Source organism: Manacus vitellinus, unplaced genomic scaffold, assembly GCF_001715985.3.
Source record: "Manacus vitellinus isolate BGI_N305 unplaced genomic scaffold, ASM171598v3 scaffold_48_pilon, whole genome shotgun sequence".
Classification (NCBI taxonomy): Eukaryota; Metazoa; Chordata; class Aves; order Passeriformes; family Pipridae; genus Manacus; species Manacus vitellinus.
Genome location: NW_021940593.1, coordinates 1,000,349 through 1,026,220, shown reverse-complemented (window position 1 = coordinate 1,026,220; position 25,872 = coordinate 1,000,349). Strand labels below are relative to the sequence as shown.

Genomic DNA, 25,872 nt, shown 5'->3' with positions numbered 1-25,872 from the left:
GTTTGGACCAGGGGCCTAATTTTCAGAACCCACTGATATTGTGATTTTTGTGGAAGTCACTAGGAACACTCTAAACTTCAAAACATCAGACATCCCTCAGAGTTCCAAGAAATCATCTCTTAATCCAAAACCATGGAAACTTGCTGCAGCTGCTGCTCAGTGTTGAAGGAGTCACGAGGGGCTTTCTAACTCAGGGCTCCTTCAGCTCTGCCCCTGGCCAGTGAATGGGAGCTTGGTTCACTGCACCCCTCACCATCCCATGTTAGAAAATCAAACATCCCCTATCCAAGGAGATTTTCTTACCTGGCCTGTGCCAGGTTACTCTGGAGATAAGAATGGAATAGCTGTACTGACTTCTCTTGCTAACCCTGGGTCATGAGAACTGAAGACAAGAGGTGAGGACCACCAATATTTCATTTAAGAAGCCTTTGCTTTTAAGAGCCTTCTGCTCTGTAGCCTTTGCCTTCTTAGTCTTGTGTAGCTGTCAAGCTGCTGCAAGGTAAAATTTTGCATATAAATCAATGCTGCAGGGTGATTTTCCCAGAATAATTATGGCTTGTATCCAAATCCCATTTACCTCCTCCCCAAAGAGACAAGAACAAAAGACAGTATTTGGATATGGGGGGGGGGAAATAAAGATAATAATTTCAGGATTTAAATAAATGAAGATCTGCTGATAATAGGATTTGCAAAGTAAATTAACCTGCATGCAACCTCCACACCACCAGAACTGTGCTGCTACCAGTCCCTGATAACGCCACCCCAGAGGAATCCCCCGGTAATGGAGTCACTGTTGTTTGCTTCAGGTAATGCTCCATGGAGTCAAAATTTACCAGTTGCTCTGAGCAACTGGGTGTAGAGAGATCACTTCTCTGTCCTAATTTGATGATGTGAATTTCTTAAAGAGGAAAATTAGTTCTTACATTTTGTTGTTATTTTTATTGCCAATTTTCCTAATGAATTACAAAGATCAAGAACTATGCTGAAAGCCAAGTCTCACAGAGTAAGGGAGAGAAAAAAAACCCAGCTCAGTAAAATCTGATTTTCCTCATCATTGGCTCTTTCATATCCCAATAATCCATTTTTGGGACAGATTCTAATCTCAGGCACAGTGTGGGCATCCCAGCATACCTAAGAAAAATCTGTTCCTGTGCATCATGCGTGATATTGGAATCTGGCCCTTCCACTGGAGATGGAACATTTGCATAAAGTTCTTATGACTTTTTATAATAGCCATATTTTCTAATATTTGCAACTGTGCACATTTTAGCCTGGATTGCCTTTCATTCCACAGATGGCGCTTATGAAAAGCCCTCACATTTGGCAACTACAAAAATAAATTTGTCTGAGGCTGCAAATGTACAAATTCACCACAGAGCCTTCTGAACACAGTCCCTTTTCTGAGAACTTGGGTCTTGCCTTCGTCCCTCCTTCCCGTAGTGAAGTCAACTGGCAATGTCAGAAAGCAAGTCAAACCCAAGAGCTGCCAATTACTGTGCTTTTACCGTGATTTATTTCTCAAGTTTAAGAGTGAATGAACTTTCTGAAGGTATTCAGGAAACCCTCTAGGCATACACTGAACTTTATATACAGAATTAGCCCCAGGGAGATCAGTCACATCTCTAATTACTTGGATGGATCATCACCATTTTGTTCAGATTTTTCCCCCCCAGTCAAGTCTGTACATGAGCATGAGGCATAATACAGTCTGAAGGCAGTGGACATTTTGACCCCAGGCCTTCAGCTGCTGTTCCATGGATGCTGATGAAGAAGGCCAGTTTTGCCTGTCCCTGCTTACCCTGTGCACCCCAGCAGGGCACGGGGGGCCCTGGCAGGAGGGGCTGGTGGGCAAACACACACTGAGTATCTCAGGATGATGGGTACTCCTCATCAGTGTATTTCCTTAAATGTCTTTAAAACAATTTTTAAGAGCACAGTTAATTTTTAGTTCAGAAAGACATATTCTGTTGTTTGCCAATTTATTCTCTCAAAATATGCCAGTTACCTCCATTTCAGTCTCAAACACCAATCACTTTGTTTTCCAAGGGCTGCTCAATCTAATCCCAGTACATGTTATTTTTTATTAAATCTAGATAGAAAGCACTCATTCCTTCTTACTTTTTTAAATTATCCATAATTCCTTAGTCACAGTGTCTCTCTAATGCAGACCTCCAGTTTAACATCAGCTTGTTCATAGCTGCAGAGGCTCTAGAAATATGCTATGGCCTTTCTTCCTTTCCATGCATCCAAGATTGATGCAACTTTCTGCATTATTTTATGGTCATACAATTTGGAAATGTTAAGTGCTAGATAAATGTATATTATTATTTTGCCTCACTGTGAAATTCACAGCACTTTCATTTTGATTTTTCACCTGCTATTGACTAAACTGTCATCCTATACTGGCCTTAAGATTTACACTTCTCTTTGCATAATAGTTTTCAGAGCTTCAGATCCAGCTTCATAACATCTTTGATTTTTAGTAGGAATCCAGCTGCAGGTTTTAGGGTGCTTGCTGGTGTTTTTAATAATATAGTAATTACTTTTTTCATTTGCTGCATTTTCCTCCCAATTTTCTCTGAGAGGCAAAATACAAATCATTCCAACAAGGGCATTAATATTCTGGTGTGTTTTCCTGACTTATCTTTCAAGTCTGTTGTCTAACTACAGACTATTTATTTGAGAAAAATATAGAGATGAAAGGCTGAGTCCCAAACCCGCACTGGTGTAAATCTGCACAACTCACTTGGAAGCGGGACATTCTGCTGATCTCAATTAAATCTGCAGCAGGGGATGATTTGGCCTAAACAAGTTAACCCTTCTGCTTGCCTTCAGTACACACCTATATAAAGAGAAAAGAAGCAAAACTCTTCTCTAGTTTTTCAGTAGATACCTGAATGCTCCCAATAACTGCCAGCAAATTGCAACGATCTCTTATGTTTCTGCTACTACTGCAGTGACTCCTGACTTTAGGAATGCCTCGTTTGCCTTCATCCAGCCATGGAAAAGGCCCTCAACACTGACCTTTTGTACTGCAGTATTTCTGTCCTGCTAACTCAACATCCCTTTGCACCTTCACATCACCTCCAGCCTCGCTTGAGGCTCATTCCCCTTTTTCCAACAGCTGTTCTCATCAAGGACAGTAAAAGACTTCCAATCTCCAACAAAACTAACTTGTCTCAGTAAATCAGGACACAGTATTTGGTCTAATTTACATCCTGTGAAACCCTAGTGCCTTTAGTAAGTGGTACAGGATGTAAATCAATCCACAATGTAGCTCACAAACAAGTTTTTCACTACATGCCAATAAAGTCAGCTTTTCCCCATTAACTGCAACTCTTTCCCTCTGATATTATGTCTTTTCTTGAAGAATATTCTTCAGATGTTCAGTTCCTCTAGCTCCTTATTATTTTTCCTCTGAAAATACAGCTTTCTGTTCTTAACAACGATACTACAATTCACTGTTTCCCAACACCCTTCTCATCTTCTTTCCCCTTATCTCTACAATAATTTTCATGCTATTGAAAGTTTTATTTGCCATCCTGCCTTCTTGTGCTATTACACATCAGAGCCTTCTCAACAGCTGCTTTGATACACTGTACATCTAAACCACTTTGCTTGTTAAGGAAACAATAATTAAGGGCAGTTGTTTTGTTTTCAAGTACACAAAAATATCCCACATTATAAAAATTCAGCTGAGGGATTCATCTGGCTATATCCATCCACCTCACCTTAGCTTCCTTGAAACAAAATTATCCACATACAGTGGATGTTCCAAAAAAAATAGGCCTATCCTATAAACCAGACCCAAAATATGACCTTGTGATGGCAGTGCTTTAAGTACTGCACGAGTTAACCATAAGAGAGTGCTCAGTCAGAATGGCATTCCCTATATCCCTGAGGTTTTCCATGCATCCAGGCAGCAGTTCTCAGCTCACATACAGTGGGGAGAATTTAAATCAGGAGCCTTTGCAGCCATGTCTGTGCATGGTGGCAGCAGCCTAAAGCTGTACAGGAAGATGCATTTTGCAGCGTTACTGTGAACAGTGTTTTAAATCAGGCTGTAAACACTCACTGAGAGAGACCATATTTTACTCCAGTCCTAAGTAACAGGAAAGTAACAAGAGAGTTTTGACTGCACCTAGACTGGGTGAGTAGTGCACATAACACTGATAAATGTTGTTCCAACGTTCTGCTTTAAATAACCATCTTCCGAAAGAGTAAAGTTTTTCTGTCTAGATGAAAACTCTAATTTTTCTCTCCGGGCAGAAAACCAAATCAAATAGCAGTGAAGATTACAAGGCAGAAAAGAAGGGAAAAGTTAAAAAAAACAATAGTAGCATATCTACTTTTTCTAAAGTCTGGGGGAAAATTAAAAAATAAAAATCTTTCTAAACACATTCAGAGCATTGGAAGCCCAGAAAAATCAGATCCTGTTATAACCACAAGCCAACATCCACGTTTGTGTTCATCACTACCTGTGTATCAGACTGTGCTCTGGAGTATCCAGCTTTCCTCCCATGACTCCCCCCCCCAAAACAAAGAAACTCTTTCAGGACAAGTTCACAGTATTCCTGAAAACTACAAGTCCATTAGCCTGTTTCTCTGAGAGAAACATTTTCTTCAATATTCTGTATTTCATTCATCTATTTGTAATTAGGAGTGAGCTCACATTTACATTAAAGGAATTGAATGACTGATGAACGACAAAAATGCATTTCTTGTCAAGTGACCTATTGCAGTTGTGCCAGCAGTGCTGGTAGTGATGTGTTTGCACAACCTCCTCTGCTATGACATGAGGTAGGATGCTGTCTGAAGTCATTCACATCGTGGCTGTTCTCTTAGGATTCCTCAGTAAATTCGTATGGCTGCAATATCTTTTGGGAACGTATAAAATAAAGCTTCCTAAAAGGATCTTGTCATTGTACATTTATCAGCTGAAGTCGCCAGGACTATGCAGGGATATGGTACAATCCTAATTCTTCCATAAGGATGTGGGCTGTGTGTGCCCCTTGCTGCTCATTTCATCTACCAGTGAAATGAGAGCAGTATTACTGAAGAGCACAGTTTAAATAAGGTCAGGAGGTCAGCTTTCTCCAGGATGCTTTAGTGAAATGGACTGTAAAAAACTCCTGCTGTGTGTGAGAGCAAGAAGAAAGGGTATTATAATAGACACATTCAATACAAGGTAGAACCAGAATTTTAAACACAGGCTGATGATTTGATTTCTCCATTGGAATTCACCATAACTGCAACTTAACATGTGTAGCAGAACAATTGCTAGAGCTTTTTTCCTGTCCCGTAAAGAGTAAATAGGTTCTTAACAAGTCTCCCTCCAGAAGTCAAGAAGAGGAAAGTGTTTCTATAAACACAGCAGTCTCAGAACTGTGAGCAGCTGAGCAGTTCACATGGTGAGGGTGCCACCAACTCGAGTCCCAGCACCTCCACTTCTCTATTTTACAGTTCTGTGATGCTCTGTATGTGACATTTTATCCCAGAGTAGATATCAGACCTGCTAGTGCGGTCCCACACTGTATTAGTAGTTACGTATAACAGGGGACTTTCACTCTTTCCTGTGTCTCCATCAGCACACAACTGTGTAATTTATTTTTCCATGAAGATTTCAGTGTCTGTGCAAAAGCCACAACAGCAAAGAGTAAATACACGATACCCAGAGCAGCTGGGATGTGGGAGGCAAGGACTAAGGACATTTTTCTGACTAATTCAGATGGTAGATTTCAATCTTGTGCTTTTTTTGAGGATTCTCTCATGCCAGCTTGTTCCTCTCTTCTTAAGGAGAACAGAAAAAGGTCATCTACATCCACCTCTGATATTACCCTAAATTCCATGTCAGAAGCTTTGTCTCTTGCAAACTCCTGAAGAAGGAATACTTGATCATAAACAAATAGTTCCAACAGGTTGGATAATATTTTTTGTGCTAAAAGTAGATTTGGAAGAAATCCCAAACTACTTGAGATTATTTCTGAGTTTAATAGACTGATGGTATGGAAAAAAAAATAGCACTAAATTACATACAGAAGGCACTACAAAGTGTTTTAAAGCAGAGGTAGAAGGGCAGCCCCTTGTCTGTCAACTAAGCTCTTGTTTTATTAGTCAAGATATTTTTGTATGCAGTGTAACAATTCTTCATAGTCCTTTCAAGATAGATCAGTGTCTAATAGTTACAGTTTCATCAGCAGCAATATGTGGCTCATAGCTGAATCATTTGTCCTTTAGAAATTCTAGAAATTGGAGTGGTTTTTTTTCCTCATTGGGTGGGAGGGGCACAATAAAAGACTTCCAGACAAACAGGAAACATTTGCTCAAAACTTAGATCTTTGTTCTCTCCCCGTTACAGAGAATGCTCTCTCCTGGCTTTCCCAAGATTTCTCTGGCTGGCTGTGCTGGCAGGAGCCCAGCTACTGTATCAGAACATTGAGAAGATAGAAATGAGGGCAGTTAGACAGGGAGGGGTGCTTCAAAAGCACTTCCATGACATCTCCATCTGTGTAGGACACCTGCAAGATGATTAGGATGAGCTCGAGTTTTGGGCTCCAGCTGGACTCTTTGAGGCTACTGGATGTCCAAACAGGAAGATCTGTACAAACAAAAAAATCCACTCAACACCTCAATAGCTGCATTTGCCTAGACCACCTGGTCATGGTAAAGCATCTCTTTGTGAGCTCCAGCCTCAAAGTCGACGGATTAATACTCGGGAATGAAGCCACAGTTGACTGAAGTAGTCCAATTATTATGAGAAGCAGCAGCCCATCTGCTCACTAACAGGGGCCATGGAAACACATCACTTTGCATACCTCACTGCCTCCCAGGGAAATCAATCTCTCTGTCCTCATAATCAGAGCCTTGCAATCTGCTGGAGTGTTTGGGAAAGAAAAGAGCACAAGCAATGGCAGCAAGATCATTGAAGTATTTCCACAAAACTGAAACGGGCTCCGTGGAGAAGGATAATCTTTCCATTTCCAATACACACAGAGGTACCTCTGCCAGAGCAGCACAGCTCCTTACAGAGGCAGAGGAGCCTGGGTGAGAGCATCAACTGTTTAGCCATACTGTGCAGGCTGCCAAGCACAGGTCATCCTGCTTTACAGAGTTCACTAGATGTAAGACAGAAATGAGTACAGTTGTTCTATACAGAAGGCCTTCTAAATCCAGGTCTCCAGGGGAACCTGAACAGTAACCAGGTTCACAGGCCACTGGTCTTCAGATAAAGGGAGTGCAATAATCTCACACCTCAAAATAAAAAAAGAGAAATATGGCCATAAAAGAGTCAGGGCAGTTCAGAACATCATTGTTTTCCTCGTCAGACAAATACTCCAGGTATGTAAATGGCTACAGCACACATATAATTCTGATTTTAGCCTGTATACAGTGGTAGAGTTTGCTTTTTCAGCCACTGCTGTATTGTATTGATGACATGGCTCTGCTGTCTTGGTCAGACCAAAGGTCCATGGAACACAGCACACGATCTCTGACAATGGTTTAGGAGAAGAACATAAAACCACTGCAAGCTTATTTCAAACTACCTGAGCCAGACATGGTATCTTTATTTTTAACAGCCTCTTACAGCATTTTCTTTCATGAACTTGCCTTTGTAATACTGTGTTTAATCCACCTATAGTTTTGGTATCCACAACGTTTTTGAGCAGCAAGTCAAATTAATTATGGGTCTGGGGAAAAAAAAGACCATTGCTTTTTGGTTTTAAAATCCACTTCCAAATAGTATCCCCTCTGGGAGAAACATTTACTAATCCTTCCCTACTCACCATTTATTTTCTTATTATTATTTTAAAGGCTCACTATTTCATACCACTTCAGTTATCTCTCCTCCAAGATGAAAACTTCTTGTCTACTTTGTCATTCCTTGTATGGAACAGCTTCAAAAATGCAATAAGCCTTGTGTGGTTCCTCATCTATCTTTTTGAGAGGGGAGAGGTGGCAGAACTGTATCTAACAGCCCTGATGAAGTCACAGAGCACCAGACTGATACAGTCACAGAATTATCCAAAACAGCTCAGAATAACCACCAGTTCAGTGCCCTTCATGTTACAGGTACAGATTAGGACTGGTTTCTCTAATGTACAGTGATTTGCATTATCAACACTGGGTTTCATATATCATCAGATCCCTTAATCACTCTTTATTTTGAGATAAATTTTTACTACCACAAATAATGTCCTATATTCAGCAAATGCTTCCTCTCTCCTATTACACTTTCCTGAGATTATTTAAGAATAGGTGATGAGATTTCGCTGGCAAATGCTTGTGGTCTCCCTCCACAGTGAAAACTAACTATTTATTCCATTTTTTGTTTTATACCTTTTATCAGCCTACAAGTCATGTCTTCTTTTTATCCTTTGACTGTTTTTTTCTTCTAGAAGGTCTCAGTGAAAGACCTCATTTGAACTATTTGGAAATCCAAACACAGTTCTATGCCTTAAGGCATTTTCTGACCGTTTGTGGATTTAGCCACCAGGTTTTCTCTTAGATAACTGCACATTAGACTTATGTATAAGCTATAGGTTGAAAACATTGACTGCGGACATATTTTATATATCTAATTTTCATCACTGGCAGCAGTTATTTTTATTGAAAAATAATCTGCATTGCAGCCTAATAATATCAGGAGTTTCAAACTTCTTTTTAAAGAGGAGCATGATGAGGCTTTCTTAGCATGACATACATTTACCTACAATGTCAATTAAGACCTGATGGGATGCTGGAACAGAGAATAATTTGTTTCCTTGAACTCTTACAGAGAAACCCTTCCCCAACTAAGATCAGTTTTCCTTCATTCTTTTTCTTCCCTCACAACAAATACCCTTTAAACCTTCCCACAACAGGAAAGACAATACAGAAATTAAATGGCAGCCATAGATTCTGGAAACTCTCCAAGCCAGAGCTCCTTTCACAAGAAAGGAAAATTAAACAATAATACAGGGAAATGTAAGACAAAAAATATCCTCAAACTCTCTGGAATAACAAAGTATTTTCCACTTAAAAAGCAAGGAAGACAAACTGTGCACAGCCTTGAGAGAAAGCAAAAAACCTACAGGAGCAAAATATATAAGATATGGCAGTCTGCCAAGGAATCAGGACTGGACAGCAACACAAGATGGAAATACTATCTAAAACACTCCCATGGCCAATATGAACTGGTTTCTAGACACAGATAAGAGAGCTGGAGTATTAACTCTGGCAACACTTCCTTGCTTTGTCATGCCAACAGTATAATGGAAAATGAAACACTGATTGATGGAACTGCACATGACTTGCCATGAGATATGAACTGTATTACTTACAGAATCTTGAATGGATTCTCAGTAGCTTTGCTTTGCAACTAGCTAGTGTTTCATTTTTAACCACTTCAGAACTGCAGTGTGCAGATGCAAGTGGCTCTTACAGCCCTGCTTTGCTGCATTTTTTGCTTCAGACACTGCTGTGCCATGGCACAACGTGCATCTAGGGCACTGCAACCAAACCAGCAAAATTCCCATGCTGCAAAGCCCACCTCCAGTTTCTATTGTGTCAATGCTGAAAACACTAAATACACATCCCACTCTCCACAGTGATCCTACAGGGTAGGCAGATCTTATTGAGCTGGGCTGTAAGTGGGTCCACAGCCAGGGCCCAGTAAAATGTTGCAGATCCTCATTCTGTTATGGTGAGTGGTGTCCTCAAGTGTCCCTTAGAATTACAGGACAGCACTTGCTCTGGACAAAAACTGCAGTTGCTCTGACACTTGCTGCCAAGGCTGTGAAAGGCAGCGAGTAATTGCTGCTAAAATGCACAGATCCCAAGAAGTGTGCTGAGTAACTGTGCTGCTTAAAGCCATTGATTATGTACAGCTTCCCTGGTATTATCCAAGACTACCAAGTGAGTTGGCAGATCTCAACACATTTTTTATATTAAAATGATAGGAAACTACTTAAATATCGATGCATCCATTATGAAAACATCTTTTTGGCATTTGCTTCCAATTAACGCTTGTGCTTTAGCACAGTCAGTTTTCCTCATTATATTCACACATTATGGCTGTGTGAACGGCCAAACATGATTATGGAAATGTTGGCTCACGTTCCATGAAATGGGTATTTGTAAGGAGGTCGTCAGTTGGAAAGATTTGGAAATCTATCAGAAGTTCAAGTACACTTTAAAAGGACATCTGCGTACAAGAGGCAATCAAAGTCAATGGTGTATGGAGCAGGTGGGCTGGGTAAGGTAGCAGAGGTGCAGTTGGGGAGCACTGTGCTGCAGTAACAGATCTGCTTCAGCTGTGCAGTCCCACTGCCAGCCTGGCTGGACACTTGGGAAGGAAGGGATAGCAAGTGACAACTACAAGCTCAAAGCTAAAACCATGAGGTTGCATCACAATCAGCTGGATGTCAAGACAGGACTAATTTGCTTCCAGAAGCCAAAGGGCTGAATGCAAGACCTGTTATTAAAGAGTGTTTGCAGCACAAAAGCAAAGGCTTTCCTGGCACAGACACAACCAAAATCCCAGCCGTGTCTATCATCCAAGTGGTTTGCTTTGGAAATGAATTCCATAAATTTTCAAACAGCTGCACATGACTTAGCTTTGCAAATCTGTTAAGGCAAATAAAGCATGAACACTGCCTGTCTACTCATCTAGTTGGACTCCATTTTTTTAAGCTGTCTACTGGATTTATTTGTATTGCTGCATTTGACTTGTCGTGCGAAGGAATTGTTCTTGTTAAAAGGGTGGGTTACAAACACTTCCCTGTGAAAGGAGGGAAGGCTTTCTGACACATTTTAGCCAGTGTTCATCTCTGATGACCAGCAGCATCCTTTAAACTGCAATCCCAGCTCATTCACACACGCTGGAACCAGGCTTGTGTTGCGCTCAACCTGTGACAAGGCAGGGAATGTTACCTGTAAGGTTGTGACCAACCACGAGTGGAAAAAAAATAGGGAGAAAACAAACCTATTTTAAGTTTGTTGAGCTTTTTTTTTTTCTTTTTGGTGACTTTTTAAAAATTATTTTTCACTGTTAGCTTGCAAAAATAATACCTGAGATCTGACTCTAAACGTCTGGAGATTTGTGACTATCTAGAAACAAACAATGAAATCCAACCACTAAAATTTTAAAGCTATTTTTGCCATGTTGAAAAGTGCAACTATTTCTAACACCCATTTAAAACAGATGAAGTATTGCAATTTGAAAATGAGCAATTACTGCAGTGAAAACCAAAGGTAAAATCCAAGAAATACTCATAGGAGATGTTACAGGGCCTCAGTGCAGCCTTTTTTGTACACAATGGTTGATGCTTTTCATTATTTCTTATAAGACAAAAATTCTACATTCACAATTTAAGTTACAAATTATAGCATCTGTGAGAGCAGACATTGTTCTGAAATGCCTAAAGAAAGCATAAGTTAAATTCAAAAGAACAGAAATAGGAAATAAGACTGATTTGTATATCCAAACCAAGTGTTCCCCTCAGACTTGAAATATCTGAGGGAACAGGGGTACTACTTCCAGGTATATTGAGCAGATATTATTTTAGAAACACTTATACAACTGTATGTGCCCTGGTTTGCTGCTCAATGTTTAACACACACACACAAAAAAAGCAAACACAAAACCCCAGTGTGGCCTTTGACAGACCGGTAGAAACAAGCAAAGAATGACTGTGTAAACACAGAGGCCATGTTTGCAAAAACTCATTAATGCCAAATTAAAGTGAGAAACATGAGAAGGTCTGTACCTGTTCCAGCCAGCAACAAAAGTGAGGTTTTATCACCAAAAGGTATTTTGTGCAAATCGAACTGGTTTTTTTCCACTCACAAACTCCTACTGAACCAACCACTGGGCTGTTCCAGGGATATTTTGGTTGACTGAATGTCAGAAATTATTTTTTTAGTGGGACAGTGACAGATCAGGAGAGGCAGATGTTCAACCTTGAGTATTCAAATAGGTGTCCCTGTAAGCTGTTTCCTGACATATTTCTATGACCTACAATCCACTTGGGGAAGCACGAGGCCACACAGGTGGCAAACCTCACCAATGATCCCAATGAACTGTATTTTAATGAATTCTGTTCTGCATGATTTTATCATTGCTCATCAAGACCAAAATTACTAATTTCAAAAATAGAAAGTTGATACTTTCTGTCTGATAGCTGCAAACCTCCTGTTCTGGACAATGACTTTGGGACTCTCGAATTAATCCCTCTTCCATGTTTGTTACTTCCAGGAGAGTGACCCTCAATACAAATATACTGAAATGCAAGCAATAACCACCACTTAACACACCCAAGTACTGTTCTGCCTCATCAGATTGTTGTATCCAGAATCACATGGCTTATGCAACCAGGAGGGTTTCAGAAAGAAGCTGTTTAACACCACAATTTACTTAAGAGTAAACGTAGGAGAGCCACTTGCTGATGTGCCGTTCTAGGTAAAAGGCAAATTACTGGAGATACAATGAATATCAAGAATATATTAAACACATCAGTGTTTGTGGAGAGGTCTGCCCGGGATCCTTCAGTCCTGATTCTGCCCTAAGAATTAGCAATTCTTCCTGGAAACTGAATTTAGCAGATACACGTTTTTAGCCCCTAAAACTACTGCTAGAAATAGTGGGAAAAAAGCTTGCTGTTGTGGTCAGTCTGAGCTCCAACAAGGAAATAAGGGGCACTGACAGGAGCACTGACAGGATGGATTGAGAAAGGCAGCCCACCCAAGCAGGAAGTTAAAAAATCCAACAAGGTGAAGAATATGCTGCACTACTCAACAGAGGCATCAACCAGCTGCTCCCGCGGGGGGCTTATGTGCATGTCAGCACAATACAGACCCTTCACAGCAGCCAACACTTAAAGGCCAACAGCCCCTGTTGGCTACAAGGGTCCTGAACCCCAGCTGGAAATGAGGTCCATAAGAAATCGTCCTCACAAGAGGTAAATACACTCTTGGGTCATGAACCTCAGTTACAAGTTGCAGGCTCCAGCATCGGGTAATTCACCTCCCAGGAACACAGCCAAGGTTGGTGTAAAGTTGCTGAAACGAGAAAGTGGAAGAATGCTGATGGGTGCAGAAAAGCTCACTGGGGAAGTTAAAAGAATTTATATAGAGGATAGGATGGAAGCTTGAGATAATCAAATAGGAAACAGCAAAGAAAAGAAACAGTTCTACATAAAAGAAACAGTTGTACAGAGGAAAAAAAAATAAAAGCAACTTATCCATGGTTTCCTGCAGCCATCTAAGCAATAAGATAGGGAACCTGATTGCCTGCCTGACTTGCTGCCCTGCACACTTTTAACTGAGAATATCAAATGTGGGCATAATAAGCACTAGGCATCCTAGTGGAAAGAAAACAATCAGAGACCCTGGAACCAGAAAATCAAAGCATATGTAAAAGATGGAGTAAGCTGTACCAAACAGTAAATAGAATCATATGTTAAAGAGTAGTTTAAAACTAATTGGCCAAGCCCTCTGGACAGTTTACTCAGATGTGATCCCACGGAATTCTGGGCGATGAAATGAAGCATTGAAATGAAATACTATCACTATTATATTTCAACTGTGGAACAACGTGGTGATGGGAAAACTTCACTTACGCTCAGTGGAAAGTATAAACATACTGGGATACGTTAGCAGGAATCAGTATTTCATGGGCAGCCAGGAAACTCAGAGAGGAGGAAGCAATTCTTGGCTTTGTTGGAAGCCCTGCACTGGATCAGATTTTCATTTTTTTGTTTTTATGGTTTTGTTTCTATTTTTTTCTTGCATATATTTTGGGGGGGAGGAGACTGGAAAGATTCCTATTCTGGAATCTCTCTTTACAAGAGAGCCTCAAATATCTCAAATAAAATAAATAAAAATATCTCAAATAAAAATTAATGACAAAGACACCCAAAAAGTTTTTCTAATGAACAAATGATCAGTAACAAACCACCAGAACTACATGAGAACTGCCTATAACATAAAGAAACTCAAGATTTAACTACCAATGGTGCTACTTAACTTCTGGCTTAAATTTGCTCTGTTACCAAAGGTGTTCTGGGCAAACACGGAGCAGAAAGCCTAGCAAACTGGTGGAAACTGTTTTAAAGAATAGAATGAATGCCTTCATAGACAAATATACTTACTGGCAAAGAGAGAAACAGATTTTGTGAAGGAAGTCTTGCCTCATTGCATATCAAAATATTTTCTAGAGGCAGCAGTAGGTATAATAACAACAAAAATCCAGCCTATATATATATAGACTCAAAGGCAAAATCTTAAGCCAAAAGATCTTAAGGAAACAGCTGGTATAGAGCAAGAAAGTTTTCAAAAGGATATGTTTAAAAAGCAGCAAAGAAAAGTACATCTTTAAAGAACAGGGAGGTGATAAAGGTGACAGATGTGATTTAATAGGCAAAATACATAAGCAGGGAAACAGAGACAGAGAGGTGGCATGGTTTAATCTTGCCACCCTCAGGGTCCCAGTGACCTCTGTCCTCACCAGTCTGGTGCCCAGTGCACAGAGCATGCTCCCAGCAGGAAATAGACACATCTCACAGATGTCTCCCTTTCATCTCCAAAGGCAAAATCTATATATATGGAAGGTGGTCTTTATCAAAGGTGTTTTTCTGACAAAAGGCAAAGATTTAAATACCCGATGACTAGTGGCAAAACAAACTTTGGAAATTGATTTTTTTCACCACAATGACTTTTTAGGTATTTTCCATTTAAAAGATTTGGGTTGAGGAGTCTGAAATACTAAAGGAAAAGTGGGTTTATACTCCGGTTCAAATGTGATCTCAGTTTTGTCCTATGCACTTCTACTAAAGTCAAGAAGAAAGGCACTCCATCCAAAAAAGAGATGCTCTAGATTTAGGCCTGAATGACCTTTCAGTTTTTCCACAGCTAATATTCATACCGGGGAGATTAAAGTGGGGAAAACTATCCCTTTTTGACTCTTCTTATTGACTCTGCAACTCCCTCTCCACCCCAGTCAGCCTTTCTTTCATTATCAAAACTGTGCCTTGTGTATCTCTGTTGGATTTCAAAATTTGGATATGAGAAAAAGAAAACTGCTAGGTTTAAACAAAAGCCTTGGGCTGACAGAGACTGAGAAAAAGCCTCCATCTAGAGTCCAGACAAGGATCCATTGATGTCACGGGGTTGGAATGTCCTGCCCGAACCTGGAGAAACCCTGCCCTGATCTCATCAAACCTGTGCAGAAGACCTTTTGTGTTTTATCTCTCCCTTTTTATCTCTTCTTTACCCGTTCCCCCCATGTAATACCCCTAAGATAAGATGGGTTTTTCCACATGAGGTAATTCCTAAGACCCCAAGAAGTGTAACTTGGATTTTCCCCTGATGTCATCTCTGTGAAAGCCCCGAATTGTGTAAGTCAGGTTTTTCCCTTATGTCATCCCCTGACCCCCCCTGTTTGTAACAAGTTGTAATAGCTACCACCCCCTGTTGAATATGTAGATCCTAAACCCTTTAAATATGAACTTGTAAATCCAATAAAGCATTCCAGCTTCTTGCCTCCCTGGGAGCTTTATTGACCTCCTCGTATCTCCAGATGTGAGCTGCCCTGGGAACTGCTGGACCACACTTCCATTTCCTCAGTGCCCTGGCAGTGCTCAGAGCACTGAGCAGCAGCTGAGTCAGTGCAGGGGAGGGCAGAGCACGGTGACCTTGCCCCCTCCTGATGCCTTTGCTGGCCATGTGCTGCAACCAGGCTGGGCCAGACGGCAGAGGGACAGTCGGTGTGGTTCCTTGGGATCTCCTCTGCTATAAAACTCAGCTTTGTAGCTACAGCACTGGGGATACACGAGGTTATGTGTATCATTGGCAACACCCTTGCCAAACTGGTAAAATTAATTCTAGCACTTTTTGCTGAAAAGTCTCAAGCTGCCTCTTCTGAAAATGTTCATGTTGATATCAGGTCAAATATGGGGGGGAGAGGGGGGGCTAAAAGGAGAATTGTGCTTCCTAGTGCCACTGCTGTAAAACCAGGAACTGCTTCCAATTCCTCCTGCAGACCAGTGTGATCCAAGCTCAAGCAGCTATTTAACTGCTCCTGCTCTGCACAGTGGCCACACCGAGGGAAAACATGAAGAGGACTGTTATTTTCCATTGAATGGCATGAGAATTTATCTGAAACAATAGGGTGGCTTCCTCATATAAAGTGACAGGTTTTCTTTTATGAAAATAACAGGAGATAAACCCCCAAATCCCTATTTTATATAAAAATGTTAGAAGAATTTCAGTACAGAATATAGAACATTGAAACTGAGTTCATTTCTGTTTTAAAAAGTTCAACCTGCATAAAAAAAGATATATATTCCCCTCTGACTTTTCCTTGAAACACTCTCTGTATATGTGAGAACAAAATTTAAAAAAGTATTTTCATACATTGTGGGAACCAGTACAGTGGGATCTCTCTACTGCTATTTGTAGAATTATCCTAGGTATTCAGATAATTTATTTTTATCATGTTCTTTGACCCTCAAAATGTTATTAAATTTTAAGAAAATACACTTTCTAAGAATGAAAAGCACATGTGTGTCTATCAACATTTCACTTACCTTATGGAATTTGCTTGCCTGAATTTCTAGTCATGCAAGTCCATTGGTTGGTCCAATGGAAAAACACAAAGCTGTAGAAAGACAAACAGAAGAGCTCATGGACTGTTATCATGGAATTTGCTTTTTAAGACTATTCAGAAGATACCGATGAACAATAAATAAATATATATCCATTCCAAAGAGATTTTCATGTAGTTCTCCCAGTGCAAAATTGTTCTATCTCTGTATGAAATTACAACAGAATTAAAAAAAAAAAAAAGAAAAGTAGAAATCAAGAACTTCTGTATTAGTATAAAGGAAATTGATAAGAAAGTACTTGGTCTACAAACTAACTGAATTTAATGTGTACATTTTGTCCAGTTCAGGCCTATCAATATTTGTTTCACGTTAGCAGATTAGATATAACACATTACCATTTAAAATAGACTGAAACCATGTGTCTGTTCCTTCTTGCTATTCATACCACCTATGTTTTTATTGATGTACAATAAAAATCAAGTACATAGTATTTTAATTTGGCATTGGCTGAGAAGATGTTTACAGATCATATCAACCAGACCAATGAAATAAAACAAAAATCAGAAGTTATTTTAAGAAATATAAGATACACTCCTCAGATTAATAAAGCAGTGTGTTCTATCTCATTTCTTTCTTCAAGTTTTAAACATAGGAAAGTTAATTATGAGAAGAAGTGTAAGAAAGTAATTAGATTATAATGTAATTATATTTAGGGGAAATAAATCTTTATAAAAATCCTAGAGGCTACAGAAAGGCCCCAGGAAATGTGAGTGGAGCTGTTAGGAGGCCTTAACTATAATGTCAATTTATTTGCGTCCAGCTGTGCTTATTGAACAATGATTAGAAAGGAAAATTGCCTACAAGATATTTACTGGGTATGTAAATCAATACTCTTCCCTCCCAGGAAGCCAGAAATCTGCTGGCCATAAACCAGCAGATTCCAGGCATCCTGAACATGGCACTGGGAAGAGGGAGTTCCTGTGTTTAACAACCTATAGGAGCACTCCAAGAAGTGCATGTGTGTGGTGGGGAAAAAAAGTGGTTTTTCCCCTGGAGTTAAAAAAATGGTAACCCCCAGGGGGTGGTGTCTCTCTTGGTGTTAACCCAATCAGCGCCCCTGCAAAATTTAAACATATCACACCGGACTGGAAAAGAAGAATGATGATGCAGTTGTGGAAGAAGTGGCCATGTTTTAGGCCAAGAGGGGAGAAGAGCCAGGAGCCCCACTGGGGGCTGCAGGAACTTGGAACAGTGTTAGACTGGGCCAAGGATCTGTAGCAAGAGCTGGGGGAAGTTTCCTGGCTGTGAGTGGACAGCCAGAGATACTGAAAGCAGCGGTGGAGCAGCAGTGAACGGAGAACTGTGGCAGAAAGCCAAGAAGATAAGAAACAAGCAGCAAAGTCAGCATGCAGCTAAGCAGAGAGACACAGAGATGTCTGATGGAGAGAGAGAGAGAGAGAGAGAGAGAGAGAGAGAGAGAGAGGAGAGAGAGAGAGAGAGAGAGAGAGGGAGAGAGAGAGAGAGAGAGAGAGAAAGCTCAACAGAGACAGTTTTGGGGTAAGAACTGAATCAACTCTCCCCAAAACTCCTTTGAGACCCCTCCTCGGAGGAGGAGGAGGTGGACTCCTACTTGGTGGAAGTCCTAAAATGCAGCATGCACTGCAGAGAGGAGCTGAGAAGCTTGTAGACGTCCTGGAAGCTGGACCGGGATGGCTGGACAGAATGCAGAGGAGGTGACCTTGTTCTCCCCCTGCTGCTGCTGCCAAGCTGGCAGCTGAGACAGAGCAGAGGAGTCTGATAGAACGCTTAGGGCAAGGACTGAACTGAAAGCTGCCCTAAACATTCTGACTCAGAGGGTAAATCCCCTGAGGAAGAGACTGTCACGAAGACCCCTGCACTTTGTGATATGATATGGTGAGGCGAGCTTTTGTCCCGGCTTCACAGTCAACGGGAGAGAGAGACCTTCGCTTGGAGTCGAAGGGCCAAGAGGAGAGAGGAGACCCCCTTGTGTGTAATGGAAAGAGATCCAACTACAACAACTCCAGCTACGACTGCTGCATTGAAGAGAGAGACACTGCTGCCCATAAGGGGAAAGGATCTTTCCTTCTTCCCTTCTGGACTTTTATTGGAGGGAAAAGAGATTTGATCCAATGTAAATATTGCTTTATCATAGGAGAGATAGTTAGGATTATGTATATAATGTATTATAATATTTATTTGTGTAATAATTGTAATATAATTCCCTTTCCCCCATATTGAGTCTTGTGTTGTGTCTGGAAAACCCCTCTCACACTGGGGTGAGTTGTGGGAGGGGGGCTTGGACTCAGAAATTGGATTTCTGGGGGTCTCAAACCATGACAGCGTGTAACAACCACGGGAATTTTCCACGGGCTGAGGGGAGAGGAAGGACTTCAGTGCAGGACTGCCAAGAAGAAAAAAAAATTCTCCAGTTTTGGCTAAAAGCAACAAAAAAGTGTAAAGGGAGCACACGCCACCCCGGAAAGGAGAGGAAGGAAAGGTCCTACTAGGATTTCACCTATTTGACTGACTGTAGCAGCTGGAACCCAAAACAGAGGGGCACCTGATTGCAGCCCCAAGGCTGCTGGGCGTGTGCCACACACAGGAGCTGTGGTAAAAGTCTGCACAAATTGCAGCTGGACAGAGGTTTAATTCACATGCAACTCAACTTACACTGACGGTAAGTTATCCAAGAGGTCAAAACTACGGAACCTCCCAATACATTTTCCTCAATATATTCTTGTACCAGGTACCTGAAACAACACATCTCTAGTTGCATGTTGGCTGTTCAGGAGCCTGGCTGCTGTAATCCCTTCCAAGGCTGCTTTATCGTGGGGAAAAAAGTCTTGCAATACACTCTCCACAGCACTACTCCCACCTTGCAAGAGTGACAGAGTGGTAAAGACAATGGCTTCTCACTGAAATAGTTTTGTTTGATTTAGAATATTTTATATGACAATCCAGTCTCACTGGACAGGGTAATTAATTTAAGCTATTCATAATGTCACTTGAATCTGAGCTCTGAATGTAGGGCTTGAAATCCCTCTCTTAAGTTTCTCCAAACCTGGAGCACCTGTTCAAGGCACTCTTGCTTTCAAAGAGTTTGGAGAAAAAAACCCAATGTGAATGATTCATTCAGTGACAGCAATGAAGCCCTTCCTGTGAGTTCTTCGGCATTAGGCTTTTTTTTTTTTTTTTAATTTTTCAAATTATTCTTTTATGAGGAAGAAGTGCCCTAGAGAAAAGCGTTTGAAGATCCTAACTGCTACAGCCTTAGTAAAGCTTAATTCAATCCAATGCTGTTAACACTACTGGCATTAACAAAGAAAAATACATGGCTGCAGCTAGATATGCCATTTGGGAACTGTCTGCTGTAAAAGTTTCAGCCTAGTGAAATAAAAAGGCTGATCTCAGGGGCCCTAAAAGAGATAGAGACACAATCCAGAGGGAGTTATGAGTTAATGAAAGTTCTGACAGTTTTTATGAGACTTCCTGAAATACCAGAATTATTGTCAAATATTTCTCTGTTGCCATCCATATTCTACTGGATGAATTTACCAAAGCTGAAGAATCTCTCTAAAGAATTAGCAAAAAATAATGACAACTGGGATAGCATTACAACCTGGGCTTTTCCAAATGAAAACATTGAATATAAAGAAATACTTTTTGTCACACAAGGCTACAAAAATAGTGGAAAACCCAAATCTAGAGGTGTTTAAAAACTGGTAATGGATGGTAGTGACAATATCCACCTAAGTAGAAAACAAGCCATGATATTAATGGATCAACTCCTACATTGCCTCAGGCAAAAAGAGGGGCATATGTATGAAGTAGGTGTGTTTTTATTTGAAGATTAAGGGAGGGAGTTTATAGCTATGCAAATCAAACTACAAGACAGAAGGAATACAATTTATGCATTCTATAGCAACAGCAATAACAGCTGTATCAATGGTTGATTTTTAGTCACGGTGTCTGAACTACTTCTATCACTCTCAGTTAGGAACATCCTGCCAGTCTTTGAATTACCTGACCATTAATCCTGCCTTCCCTGATGTATTACCACATCACAAATAATGTCACTGAGCCGAGCTTTTTCACCCCAAGCTCTTAGCACTCCTCTGTAATTTCTATTTTACAGAGAGGAGGAACTGAGAAGTGATTTGTTTATGGAATCAACTACTCTGAATTTGGCCTCCTAAAACCCTTTGAATACACAGGCCGCCTGAGCAAAGAGTCAGGATACAGCCTGAAACTTGAAAGGAATGTGCCATTTCCTGCTAGCAGGGAGATGAAGTGTTCCCTTCTGCTGCCCTGGCAGGTCCCGTTTGGCAAATGAGCACATGTCCATGTGCAGAACAGCAGAGAATCAAACATGCAGACACCACACTGCTGCACTGGGCTTTCAGCAACCTTTTCAGTCTGTCTGCTTTCCCCAAAATTGTTCAGTCCTCTCCAAAGCAGGTCTTGTAGGGTGTATAACAAAGCACTACAAGGGACAAAGGCCGTCACAGGGTGAAGCCTTGCAGAGCTGGTTTCTCTGAGAGAAGAAAACCGCACAACCACCAGCTTAACAAATTCCACTGTGCTTACCTTATGAATATTTCTGTTTGACTGGATTGCTTATGGATTAAGAAGAAATTACCCTAACTCTGCTATTTCTATCAATCATAATTCCATTGCTATTCTTATATAATCTATACAATCCTTAAAATTTCTATAAACATGACAGTTCCTCATTAAATGTTTTGTATTCTGAGCCTGGTAAATTATCTGGATGACATTCAAGTTTGGACTGTCTTTTTCTGTGATTTAGTTTGATTGCTCTCACTCACGAGCATGTTCACACCATTTTATGTTTACTGAGTAACTGAATGATTAAGTTCTAAGACATACAGGATGCACCACAGTCCCTAGTGTGCTAGAGAGACAGACAAGAACAATGCAGAGCATGAATACATGCTGCTATTATAAAAGCAAATGTCATTTGCACATAATGAATTAGGTTTAAAGAGATACGTTAAGTTCTAGAGTAAGTAGATTTTGCAGTGTTCATTGTATATTATTTTGATATCTCAAGAAGAGTGGTTAATTCTAAGCAGTGTATTAGGCAACTCCCAAGTCTTGAGGTCATTATGGAATTTCTAGGCACAATTAGATTATTTATTTGATGAAATTTCTCTAAGGCACTTTTTTCCTCCGGAATTCATCATCATGTCACTCAGGGAAAAAAAAGCTGACATTAAGTGGTGTTTAGATTGTATTCAACAATTCATTGCTTCAGTGACAATCGCATTCCTTGTAGAGACACAAAAACCAGAACAACGACAACAATCTTGTTGACTTCTCGACATGAGCTGTCTGATGAATATTCTACATAGAGGAAAGCAAACTACAAAAAAAAAAACCAACCAAGCAATTAGTGGATAAGCTGTAATTGCATAAATAAGGCTAATTATACAGACAGGAAATCTTTTCAGTTCAGAAAATCAGATGCTAAACATTCCTCCCATTCACAGAAAAAGCCTTCCTACCATGCAAACAAAGCAAGCACATGAAAACCAGTGCTCATCAGGCTGATTCTTCTGTAAAGAACCTCCTTGCTCTGTAAAGGAAGAAAAAAACGTTAACTCAGTTTTTCCATCCTGGAGACCCACATGGATGCTACTGTAGCGAGGGCCTGTGCTTTGGAGGTGAAGGACATGGGAGAAGGAAAAAAGAGAGTAACTGCAAATTGCTGTTGTACTCAGGATGTAGCAGCAGAGGCAGCAAAAGAAACCAGATGGCTGTTTCAGAGCCGTGCAGGCTGCACAGAGCAGGGTATTTCAGGAAAACTGGGCAAGTTATTTTTACTGAAGGTCCCAAAATCACAGAATCTAGAATGGTTTGAGTTGGAAGGGACCTTAAAGACCATCCAATTCCAACCCCTCTGCCATGGGCAGGGACACCTTCCACTATCCCAAGTTGCTCCAAGCCCCATCCAACCTGGCCCTGAAAACTTCCACAGTTTCTCCAGGCAACCTGTACCATGGCCTCACCACCCTCACAAGGAAGAATTTATTCCTAATATCTAATCTAAACCTGCCCTCTATTGGTTTAAATTCATTACCCCTTGCCTATCACTACATGTCCTTGCAAAAAAATCTTGTAGGCCCCTTTAGGTACTGCAAGGCTGATAAAGTAAAAATAAATGTGCAAGTTCCTTTATAACACACAACTTGGCTTGCAGGAAAGGTTCAGCCCTGAGCTCTCCAGCAGCTGAATGCCCCCAAAAAGCAATTCCCCACAGCGTGACACCACCATCGACAGCCAACCTGTGCCTTGTTTACTACCACGTAACTCCATCATACAACTGAGAGAAAATCTGGTGTCATCCAAGAACCACCTCCCTGCCCCAGCTGCTGCACTCCCAGCAGCAGGCACTACACCAGGTTAGAACCCACAGCACGGACACAAACACATGGGGTGCCAACTTTGGCCTAAGAGACCACAGGATTGAGGGACTAAAATCGACCAGTATTTACTGTGGCAGCATATCCAACATACATACGACCACTTAATTGCTAAATTGAACATTAAATAATATTTGTTGAAGTGCTTTTTACACTGTCTTTATTTTCATTTGCCAACCTGAAGTGTATGTGTGTGTATATATTTTTCAACACGCACTTAATTTCATTAAATTATTTCTTTGGCTGTGACACCGTAGCTGCACGAGAGCAGAGGAAAGACTCGATAATTAGAGTGAAAGTTGAATGTTTAGAACATTATTCCAATAACTAAGTTCAATTTCTACAAATTCTACGAGAAAATATTTAATACTATTTAAAACCTCTTTCATGTCATACTTGCATTCCAAGTGGTAAGTGCACAGTACTGCCAATATTTCTGTTCTGCTATATCCAATGAAGTAGAAATGCTGATAACATGCTCATTAAAGCAGTCAAAAAAAATGTATGACTTGAATACTACATTCCTAGCATTTGTATTTAATAAGAAAGAAGCAGACCACTCCTACATAGAAAACATCTCAGTACTGAGGGAACCTCTTAGTTTTGAAACCCCAATTCCTGCCCCCACCAAGTTTCAAGGCCTGTTTGAGCTGGTACTTACTGGCTTTGGCAAAAGTGCTCTAAAGCAGTAAAAATGACCCTGGATTTCTAGAGAGCACTGCCAGCTGCTGGAGTTACTGAGAGCTGTCACTGAGCTGTGACAAGCAGTGGCTGCCACAGGCACTCTGGAAGTTAGACCACCCAGCAGGGAAAACAGGAAGAGGTCTCACGAAATAGGACGTGTACACTGGTAAAAATTTGTTTTCATCAGTCAGTCAAATGAACAGAGCACACAATACCCAGATTTTCTAACTTTCTGCAGCACATTGTCCCTCTGTCCCTCATACTCTACCTGGACCAAGTGCTCCCACACACTTGATGCTTCACCAGATGGACTGAGACAGACAAGAACTGATATACTTGTCTTCTGCAACGACACTTCCTTGTCCTCAGTCTAAGTGATCAGCCAGACAGATTCCACAGGATGTATCAAGCCTTGAAAATTGCTCTGAAAATGGACAACTATTCCTGGATATTCCTTGTCTGACAACATAAACATGTACCTAGGATGACACGTTACTGGCTATCCAAGTGTATGAGAGCATGAATCTATGACAACAGCAACAAGCTTTCCCTGACTGTTGGTGAGTGCTGCTGCTCTCAGTGTGTCCTCTTGGTGAATTCTCCTTTCCTACCACGCAATGTGCAGGGCATGAGAAGGAGACCACAGCTACCATCATCCGCGCTGGTTCCTTCTCATTACTCGTTTTATATCCCCTTCTCCTTCTTTAAGCAATTGCCGTACAAGATCAAAACTGATGTGGAGCTTCAGTCAGGTCTTGGTAATTTTCAACTAAGAAAAAAGTATTTTTTGCAGATGCAAACCCATCTCTTTTTTTTCTTCTTTTTTTTTTTTTTAATTTTTATTTTTTCCCCAGCATGAAACACACCAGTGAGATACACTGAGGCTGCCCTTCAGAGACTGTCCTGGTTTCACCCCAGCCAGCAGCTTAGCCCAACACAGCCACTCACTCATTTCCCCCTGGTGGGATGGGGGAAGAGAATCAGAAGAGTAACAATGAGAAAACTCACTGGTTGACATAAAGACAGTTTAGTAGGTAAAGCAAAAGCAGTGCAAGGGAAGCAAAACAAGGAATTCACTCCTCACTTCCCATGTGCAGGCAGGTGCCCAGCCATCCCCAGGACAGCAGGGCTCCATCACACAGAAGGGTGACTTGGGAAGACAAACACCAGCCTTGTGAATGTTCCCCTCTTCCTTCTTCCCCCGGCTTTGTGTGCTATGCATGACCCAATATGGTCTGAGATACCCCTTTTGGGTCACTAGGGGTCAGCTGCCCTGGCTCTGTCCCCTCCCAGTTCCTTGTGCCACCTCAGCCTCCTCGCTGGTGGGGTTGAGTGAGGGGCAGAAAATCCTTGGCTCTGTGTGAGCTCTGCTCAGCAACAAGGAAAACATCCCTGAATTATCTGCTGTGTTCAGCACAAATCCAAAACATGGGCCATACTGGCCACTGAAGAAAATTAGCTCTACACCAGTCAAAACCAGCACAGAGACACAGCCTGAACAACAGCAGAACAGTGAAGATATCCCATTACCTGCCTGACTGAAGCTAATCAGCAGATTTGTTCACTCTGAATCAAGTCAACTAGAAATCACTGCCTTACCCTGCTGGGTAGATTCCAATTTCCAGTTAAATTCATGTAGGGTCAAGCACTGCTCAGTGTGATCAAAGGTGACCAAAGTGTTGCCTCTGTCTCTGTAGGGACTCATCTCACTGTGGAGCTGAAAAGAGTGATGATAAAGGTTTATCTAGTTCACAACAGTCAAGACTAATTCAGAAGACTTTCCACTTTACATAACAGCACTTTTTCAATCTACTTTACCAAAGCAATCCCTGAAAACTATAAATGAACTAGGTTTAGAGCTCTTACATCAGGTGAAAAACATGGTAGGCACTGCATAAGTCAAAATGCTGATTCAATATAAATTCACACTGTAGTTCAAATGTGGTAACCTGCCAGCCTTTTTTTTTTTTTTCCCTGAAGAGTTAGCTTTGTACCATAGAGTTTCTCCCAGTGCCTCATCCAACCTTGCCATTGTATCATTATGCTTGACCTGGCATCATTTCCTGTTCTACAGTCGACTTGAAAACTTGACACCCATTCAGACTTCCTATAGCACATGGTGGGTAACTGGAAAGAAC

General features: G+C 41.0%; 1 long non-coding RNA gene across 1 annotated transcript; it reads right to left on the bottom strand.

The window, feature by feature from the left end:
* Positions 1–309: 309 nt before the first annotated feature.
* On the bottom strand, positions 310–22,203 carry LOC108640933. The gene is made up of 3 exons (XR_001921603.1): positions 22,133–22,203; positions 16,566–16,636; positions 310–492 (listed from the first exon to the last, which is right to left on the bottom strand). It is a non-coding gene; the product is annotated as an uncharacterized LOC108640933 (long non-coding RNA).
* Between the last annotated feature and the right edge of the window lie 3,669 nt (positions 22,204–25,872).